Source organism: Ambystoma mexicanum, chromosome 3q (assembly GCF_040938575.1).
Source record: "Ambystoma mexicanum isolate Mex_15411 chromosome 3q, UKY_AmexF1_1, whole genome shotgun sequence".
Lineage (NCBI taxonomy): Eukaryota > Metazoa > Chordata > Amphibia > Caudata > Ambystomatidae > Ambystoma > Ambystoma mexicanum.
Genome location: NC_090926.1, coordinates 287615944 through 287625278, shown reverse-complemented (window position 1 = coordinate 287625278; position 9335 = coordinate 287615944).

Sequence of the window (9335 nt, the reverse complement as noted above, 5' to 3'; positions counted from 1 at the left end):
AACATTTTTCAGAACCGTCCAGGTACCTGAAGTTCCACTACCATTTTCTTGCTCGGATCTGAGTGAAGCGGAATAGTGACTTTTAAAATGTTCCAAAGAAGACTCTGATACCCCATTTACCTTAAGGGGCGTCCTACGTCATATGGGTAGACTTAATTAAACCCCAGACTTCCCCTGCACTTTTTATGCGGATGGCCCTCAGCATATCCTCTGCATTTTGTTGTAGCATTGAGGATTTGTACCCCTGAAACCAGTATTTGAAAGCTTTTTTCAACTTAGTGTTTTCAGACGCTAATGCCTCTGGATTTAATAGTTGCACCTTCCTGACAGCTTTTTAACTCCCTTCTTTTCCCAACCACCTTATTGTTTTATGTGTGGCGATGTTTCAATGAGGTAGTTAATCGGGCATGCTTTTTGACCATAAAGCACTGCAAAATCGGAGAATAATCCAACATGGGCTTGAAGACTACTCCCTTCGCCCGTTGAACTCCCGATGAATACTCGGCCACCAGACTCTTGACATTCTTTCTGGTCACCCTAGCTCTGTCCCCTCAATTCACTACTTTCACATTCACATCCATCCTTTCCCTCACCTTCCTTCTTTGCTTCTTCCCACCACTGCAGCTTCAACAAATTATGGTCACCTGCTAATGACCCCAGCACATCAAAGTCTTTCACATTTTCCAACAAGTCGCGGTAATCAGTTGTAGCCACTTGACTACTATAGGACCATGTGGCCTTTCATGGGATGCCCCGACAAAACAACCGTTTAGGAGGGGCAAGTCCCTTGGGTCCATTAGCCTAGAACATGCCAGCCCATGTTTTTCAGACTGGGAGAACTTTACTCTGTCAATACGATTAATGAGGCCACGGCTATTCAGACAGGTGTTATTTAGATCTCTGCAAATTATAACCTAGCCTCCCTCCTCATCGACGTGTGCTACATCAATGAGGATAGAGACTTTTTCAATAAACTCCTCAACATCCATTTAAACCGGGTTCCAATACAAGTTTATTATGGACGTTTTCCTTCCCTCCCTCGATGCAGAGGGGCCATACGTTTTCCAATATAAGACCCCTTCTGCATTAATGGGTTTGGGTTTCAGCCTTTTTTAATTCCAGGCCAATTCTGTTTCTCACTGCAAATAGTACGCCTGAAGTGGGCCTCCCTTTTAGTGCACACAATGCAGGATTTAATAGCACGGGGAAGCCATCCAAATTCGGTTTACAACAAAGCCAAGTCTCTTGGAGACAAAAGGTCCAAGTCACCTAAATTGACAGCACCCTTTTTAAGCAGGTCAGACAATCCCCTGGTGTTCCGTGAGGCCATAGACAGAAGCTTGGGGCATCCCTCTTTAGTCTGCTACTGAAACCTTGGTCTTGTTAAGGCCCCTTGTAGGCAGGACCACTGATATTTAGGTATGTTACCACAGGTATCTTATTAGATTATCTTCACCTTCCCTGCAGTTGTAGGGCCTTCCTTTGTCAAAATAGTCATTTTTCAGATCCTGCTTTAGGTGATGAACAGAGGGTCAAGTCACAACCCATCAGATGGAAGCTCCCACTTGCTTCCAGCAGGGGGTATTTAACTATAGGTGATGCATTGTGCAGGAAGACTGTGTCCATGTGTCTCTCGTCAGCAAATTCTATCACTGACAGATCCTCAGAGTGAATTTGGCAGAGGTTCGGAATACAGCGGAAAAGCACCAGGAGCACAGTGAGTAGAGCGCTCACTTGGACATCCTTGCAGGGCCTGCCGACGCAGGTTCGAATCCCGGTAGGGCCAAACTCAGTCTTTCATCCTTCTGAGGTCCATAAATGAGCACCACACACCGTGGGTAATAATAAGCAGCGCTCAGATGCTTGAGGGTTTGTAGCGCTATATTAATGCAAATTATTATTATTAAAATTACATTTTCGTCCCGATCTACTAATCTTTCCAGGCTCAGGCAGCAAAACTCATCTTTTGATTTGTACTTCTTTTTGCCCTTTTCCACCACGATAGTCGATAGTGGACGTCAGTTTATTTTTCTCAGAGGACCATTCCACTGATAACCTTTTCTGGGCTAAATTGATGAACGAGTCAGATTCTTGGGCTTTATTGAAGACACTGTCAACCTGACCCACAAATGTAACTTGCAGGGTTCATTTCCGCCTTTTGCTGTGCTTTACGCCAGGCCAGTGCCCGTACTAGGCTACCCGACCCATCCTGGTGCGACGGCCCCTGCTGTGCCTGTGAGTGTGGCCTGGGGCCGGGCCCTGGCTGTGCAGTGCTGAGAGTGAGAGAGTAACAGTCTGATGCAGGTGAGGACAGAGGTGCTGCGCCGACTACTGCCGACCAACACCATGGTGCCCCCCAACCCTCTCTGTCTTAATTAAATATTATGCCTATGCCTTGCTGGCTCACAATGGCTCAGGCTGCAGGCTCTAACAGTAAGAGCCCCTCAGGGGCGGGTGGAGGCCTCAAGTCTCGCTGCAGCTTACGGCAATATTATGGAAAATAATGGAATCCGTTTTTTAGGAAAAATACTGATAATTTGTTATTGTTATAGCGCTTTCGCTGTACGAGTTTCACATTATTAGCATAGACTGCATAATCCTTGTGCCCTGATGGAAGTGTGTACCTGGATATGACTACTCTTGTTCCTGCCAGGACACTCAACCCCTGCTCTCCTCTCAGGTGCACACCTCATGGTCCTCGCCGCCGCCAGCTGATCCTATTCTTGCATGCAGCATGCCAACTTTCCTGTGACTGCCTAGCTGCCCTCTGTGCCCTGCTCCTGTGTTCTCGTCCCAGTCGCCTCCGCTCTTCTGTCACTGTCCACTCCTCTCCCGTTCTCTGCCGCCTGTGCATTTCCTTCTTTACTCACACCCTCCCTTGCCCTTAGTACTCACTGCATTCCCCTATTTCGTCTTTCTGTCCACATGCTTTTGCGGCTTTGCCCTGCCTCTGCCTAACACCATCCGTCCTTCTGGCCCCATCTTTGTGTTGAAAACACTGTGGTTGGTGTGCCATCTCCCTTTCTTTAGTCTATATGCCCTTCTGTCTCCACTCTTCATCGCGGTGTCCTTTAGTCCACCCCTCGGTCCAGCACCTTACTTCTGCCGCCACTCACCTGCCCGTATGACCTATCCACATATTACCATTGCTCTATCCTTGGTGTGTCCCTGTCTGATCCCCTCATGTTTCCAATGCCCCCCTTTCTCTTGTTTCCTGTTCTTGTCCTCCTGTCCTGTTCCCACTGTTTTCTTCCCACGTCTAAGCTCAATCTGGTAAAGTACTAGCAGACAGTCAAAAACGAACAGCAGAGTAGTATGCTGCCAACTGCCACTTATCAGTCCATTTAATGAACGCACACATGGGAATGTGGTGGAGTTAAGAGTAGCCAGTCACTGTCCCCTCCCCACTTCCTGCAAACAAAGCACTCTCGGTATGATACCAGGCAAAGGACTCTTGACAACAGGCTTGCTTTGGACAAATCCGTTGTAGCATTTTGCCTTTGTAATGTCCCTCTTGTATCAGACAATGTCTTGTAGAGAACTCCCAAGCTTCTATTCACTCCTGCCCTGAAAGGGATCTTATGTGGGACGCTAGGTACTTTTCTTGCTCATAAAAATGTAAAAAGTCTCTCTGGAGTTCATTAACCACCTAATCTTAGATTGGGACTGGAAAGCATATAATAGTTTAGGTAAAATAGTCATTTTGACTGTGCAAATTCTACCCAGCCATGATATATCCTGTTGGATCTATTCAGTTGTTCCCTGCAAGATTTACACAGTTCTGGAATATTTACCCTGCATAGAGAATCGTATAAGGGGGTAATAATTACTGTGTGGAGAGTGGAGCTGGAGTGGTTTACTGTGGTAGCTAGACGACACCGAGTCTTTTCATTCTGTTGGTTTCTGAAGGAGGAGCTTCCCCAGCTGGCTTTACTGAGACTGCTACAAAAGCTCAGAAGACACAGAGCATAGTGCGGAGAGTGGTGCTGGTGTGGTTTACTATGGTAGCCAGCCAGCACTGAGTCTTTTCATTCAAATGGATTGTATCCTCCAACATATTCATCATCTTTGATATACTCAGATATCCTGCTTGCAGCTCAGAAACTTTTCTCAGCAGAGGGTGCCGTGCATAGTCATAGTCTACCTTCGAGGGCCTCTGTCCTCCTCGAGTATGACGACGACACTGGTATACAAGGCATGCACCGCGCTCATTGCCTCAGTTCGGTTTTTCAGCTCAGCAGCTCGAAACGGTTCTTTGCCTCTGCGTGCTTAATAGCTGCGTAGTTTGCAAGTTTCTTCCAAAAATGTTAACCCATATCCCGAAAACTGGCTTCAAGAGATTAACCGATCCTCATTGGGTATGTCTTTGGGGCCTGCAGTCGGCCACATTGTCGACGATTGTGGCTCATGCTAGTCTGACTGGAAAAGCTTTAAAAGAGAGGAAGAGGAAACCTGCTTTGGGCAAACCCTCACCGAAATAGTCTGCGGTAAAGCACACAAAAATATTATCCGAAGACAAGAGCCCAAGAGAGATCTCCACACTGGACCAAGAGGCACGGCAAGCACGCTAAGCGTTTGAGGTCTCATCATTCCTCTTAATCGTCTTCGAGGAGATCTAAGAAAAGGAGTCATTGCTCCAGATCGTCCTCTACATATTCCTTGCCCGAAGGGAAACTGGTAAGCTTTCCAAAGGCTAGTAATGCAAAACTGGAGAAATTCCATCTGCAGATGTTGGAGGTGTTTGAGAAGGCAGTAGCGTGAGCCCTTCAAAGATGTCGTTAGAGGCTCCCAACTGACATGGAGTCGATGAAAACCACTGACCGCGTGTCCAAGAGTCCAGACAACAGGTCGTCGAAGACTTTGAAGGATTCGAATTCCTCGAAGGCATAAATGTGCGCCACTCATGGCCTCGATGCCTCGGGGGATACTCCTCCGACTCATTCGACACCGTCGAAGACTTCGAAGTCGAGGCCCTCAATGTCCTTTTTTCGGAACCGTTGAAGGTTTACAAACCGCAAGACAAAAGAGACTAAGTTTATGTCCTCTATTTATGTGGAGGAGGAAAGCTCCAATTATGGTTTTGGCCTGGAGTATGGCACTCCTGGTGTTCCAGAGGAACTAATATTCCAGGAATCAAGAATGAAGGACCTTGTGGACACTCCAGTGGTCAGGATACTTCTCCAGAAATGGATTTTGGCACTCCTGAAGGCACAGGACACGCTCGTGCTTCTTATAGATCAGGGATGACAAAGCTAATCGAATACCTGGGCTGGGGCAGGCCATCTGTTGCGTATGAACAGGATGACTTGACTAATATTTTGGATAAGCGGCCACATAAGGACCCAATCCTTCCTTTTCATACAGCACTCAAGAATAGGGTCTTGGAACGCCCCACGCTCGACCCCTCTTGCTACCTCGACCGGATTGAGATCCCGAAACACTCACAACAGCAAACGGATCTCCTGAACACTGAAATCACGGAGAATAAAATACAAGAGGCGCTCGCACAGCTCCAACCCGGGAAAACCCCGGGTCCCAACGGCTTCCCGACGGAGACTTGGAAATGCCTTGGCGGCGCAATATCGGCCCATATGCACCGCATGTTCCTACGATGTAACGAGCAAGGTGCCCTCCCCCCAGACCTCAGAAGGGCATGCATAGTGGTCATACACAAACCCGGAAAACCCCCGGAGGAATGTGCCTCCTACCGTCCCATTTCACTGATCAACGGAGAAGCTAAGGTCCTCGCCAGAGCACTTGCTAATAGACTACTAAATGTGATTGAGACGCTGGTCCATCCAGATCAATGTGGATTTATGCCCAATCTAGAGGGTAAGTTAATGCAACTATATGAAACTCAGCTTTGAAAAAAATTCCAAACGAGCCTGGATCCAAGTACCACCTAACTCCAACATCGCTACCTTCAGCCCATGGAGGGAAACTAATTATTTGCATGAAAGTGGATCAAAGTGCGCTTCAGTTATTCTGTTCCGTGTTCCAATACCCTCATTTTCCAAAACTAGAGATATGTTGAGAGCTTCTCCCTTTTCTCATTAACTCAGCTTCTCCCAGAGACTATTTGTATCATTGCATTTCAAGTCATCCATTCTGAATTTTAATTTAAGACAGTTCCAGTAAGCTTATCTAGATATGTGTTGGTTCTGACAGTGGTGTGGCCTCACTGTGGAGCATCTCCATTGTTGCACGGCGTTAGGTAGTTTTACTTAAGTTAATTTTGTAAAAGAACTTAGAAAAGCCTATCTTGGATGTGCAGGGTTCCAAGGCTTAGGTTTGGCCTGAACCACGCAGAGCTTTGGTAGAATGGCTGAGCAGGCACGCTTAGCCTAGGAGGGGAGGAGGCTGTAGGAAGGAACAAAGAACTCTGAGCATACACTTATTCAAGAAAATACTACTACACGTAAATAAAAAATAGTAATTTCATATATACAATAAAGCACACAAATATTTGCAAGGTAAGTACTAAAACACAGTAACACATGTAGAACATAATTGCAAGTTTAAGTAATACACCATAGGTGTAATACATTTCAGAACAACTTAAATAGTACCAACTCTCTTAGTAAAACCATCTGACACATATATGGGAACTTTTCCAACTCATGACAACTTTTTGTTCCCAGAGGGCAACCCTATCTTACGAGTGTTTCACTACCTAACGCTAGGCCACCAGACGTTAGGTGGTGAGCAGGATAGGCAGGGTAGAGTGTTCAAAGTTCAAAAGTGGCAGAGTTCAACAGGATCTCTTCTGGGTTTGCAGATAGGTAAAGCTCGTTTTTTCAAGTAAAGGAAGCCTAGGTGTTTCCTTGTGAGGTTGCCTCAAGGACCAGTGTCCTAAGGCAGGAGAGATTACAATGGGTTGTCCACCACAGTGCATCTCTAAGTGAGCCCTGGTGGGATGCAAGATACAGCCATCTACAACCCTCAGGACACGGATCGGCAAGCAAAGCTCCAGGTAAGTTTGATAGGGTGCAGGACAGTAGCTTAAGATGAAGAACTTGCTGCTGCAGGATGGTACGAGTGGACAGGCGATAGACCAGGTCACCAGTTTCTTGGTGACAGAAGAGGGGGGCTTTGGTGGATCTGGCGACAGCACTCATGCAGACCGACGTGCCCAGCAATGGATCTTCTCGGTTGTGGCTTGTTGGCGCCTTTTCCAGGCTTTGGTGAAGGATGGATGTTGCGATGATCGACTCTTCTCCTTTTCTCGGTCCTCGTCTTGTGTAATGGGACTTTGGGGAGCTGGATCAAGTCTCTGCAGGTTAAGAAAGATGCCCACAAATTTCCAGGCGGAATCGTTCTTCGGGCGACTATGCACAACACAGTGGGACAGGACCCCAGGTATTGGTGAATTGCAGGCCATGGAGGTCGCAGCTCTTCCAGGGACAGCGCAAAATGTAGTTTGTCTTCTGACTGATTAGGCCCACCATCCAAGGGAGGAAGTCATCTTGTTTGGATCTTCCCTGTTGCTCAGAAGTGGAGGTCAGAATAGCAGCAGTTACCTAGCATGCTCTGGCTGTCGCTGGATGTGGCTGCCGTCTTCTTTCTTTGCAATTGAGTCAGGGAGTGAATTTTCTTCTGCTCTGTTATTCTCTGCTTTGGGGCACCATAATAACCTTTATTAGATTTGAATTAGGAACTCCCTTTAGAAGCGACTTAGTTGACTTGATAGCCTCATCGCAGAAAAGCTACATTTATGTGAATGAAAAAACCCTCACAACTTTAAATATATCTGCTTTACACGGAGGGGCCTTGGATAGCAAATTTTGATGTACACCGACACTTGGCTGACAAGGTTAGCCACTCCCATATGCCACACATACATTATAAATCTGTCCTTACATTACAAACGCACAATAAATTACAATTGCGGTTGCAGTTGTTGCTCCTTAAAATGACACGATGTTCCCCTACACCCATATGGTTCCCCCTGTTTTTTTTTACAATTGTGGTTTGACATAGTTTTGGAAAGAAGTGGGGTAGATGGTTTCCTGGTGGGGATGAAAAAGACTAACTAGTGCACACATGGGAAAAGGTGGCTGTGGGTCCAAGAAAGAAACTTGACTTTCAATGCTGCCCACATGCCTTTAAGGTAACTTACATTCTGCCCCATACATTCTCTTCATGGAAAGATCTGTACAATTGAAGGTAACAATTTCATCAACTTGGAAAAAGAAAAATCAAATGCTCCTATTAACTGCTACTGACACCATTCCGAGTTTGAGCATGCGACCAGTCAAGAACACTTGAAACATGGACATTCCTGGTACCACCATGAAGTGTAATGCGTGTGCTGTCTCTGCAGCAGTCACATCAATCTGTAATAATCCTCAGTATGAACTGACCACTTTGCAAAGACAGGTATTTTAAACGGTGCTCCTTTAGTACATACTGAAACCTTAAGAGCGGATCTCATAAAGGCAGCAGCAAATCTTAATGCTGCAAACTGAACTTTAGTCTCTTTCCCATGTATATGAGCCAATATGAAAACTAAAAGTGAGTGAGCCATTTATCTTTTACCTCTGCAAATAGATTTGCACTGTAAGAAAAGAGCTCCATTGTTATATTGCTCCGGAGGAACATGAAAACCCAACTTTCTTACCAGTTGAAGAAAGACCAGTATAGACAGTGTTTATGATCGCTTATGCTAGGTTACGAGGATTTATACTGCACATCGCGGTCATTTACATGATCTCCAGGCCCCTCTGGGGTGGCGAGTCAAAACTCTGTAGCGACTATCTTCGATAAAATGGTGCGGGCCGAGAAGCAATTTACTCTAAGAATTACACCATGTCCAAGAATACTGCATCACTGAAAACATCTGTGTGTGTGGCCAACCCATGCTTATTTTTGCTCTCAACTCAACGGACAGTTGACGTTAACTCATTATTTGAGTCTCTTTCCCGCTTCTATCTAACCTGAAGGATTCAAGCTGGGTGGAAGGCAAGATGAGCAACTGCCAGCATGGATGCCTCACGTCCACTTAACATGCTGGTTGGGCTTCAGAGAGCAGGAATATGTTAAGCATGTAGGTCATTTTGAGGCGTAGTCCAGAGTTTGAAAATGTCTGCCCTCATCACCTTGCTCAGAATTGGAGGCCCCAAAAAGCAAACCTTAATGTCACACCAACCCTATATGCAGCATAAAAGCCACTGGATGTAGAGGCCTGAATGGTTTTGGGGCCACAGGTATTTTTTGCACAGGAAGGTTGCCATAGCAGATGGTCAGAAAACATCTTGCTTTCGACATGTTGAGTGAAAGAAGTTGACTATGCTCCTGCGTTACTTCATTTGTGTTTGGTAAGGAAGCGTGTGATA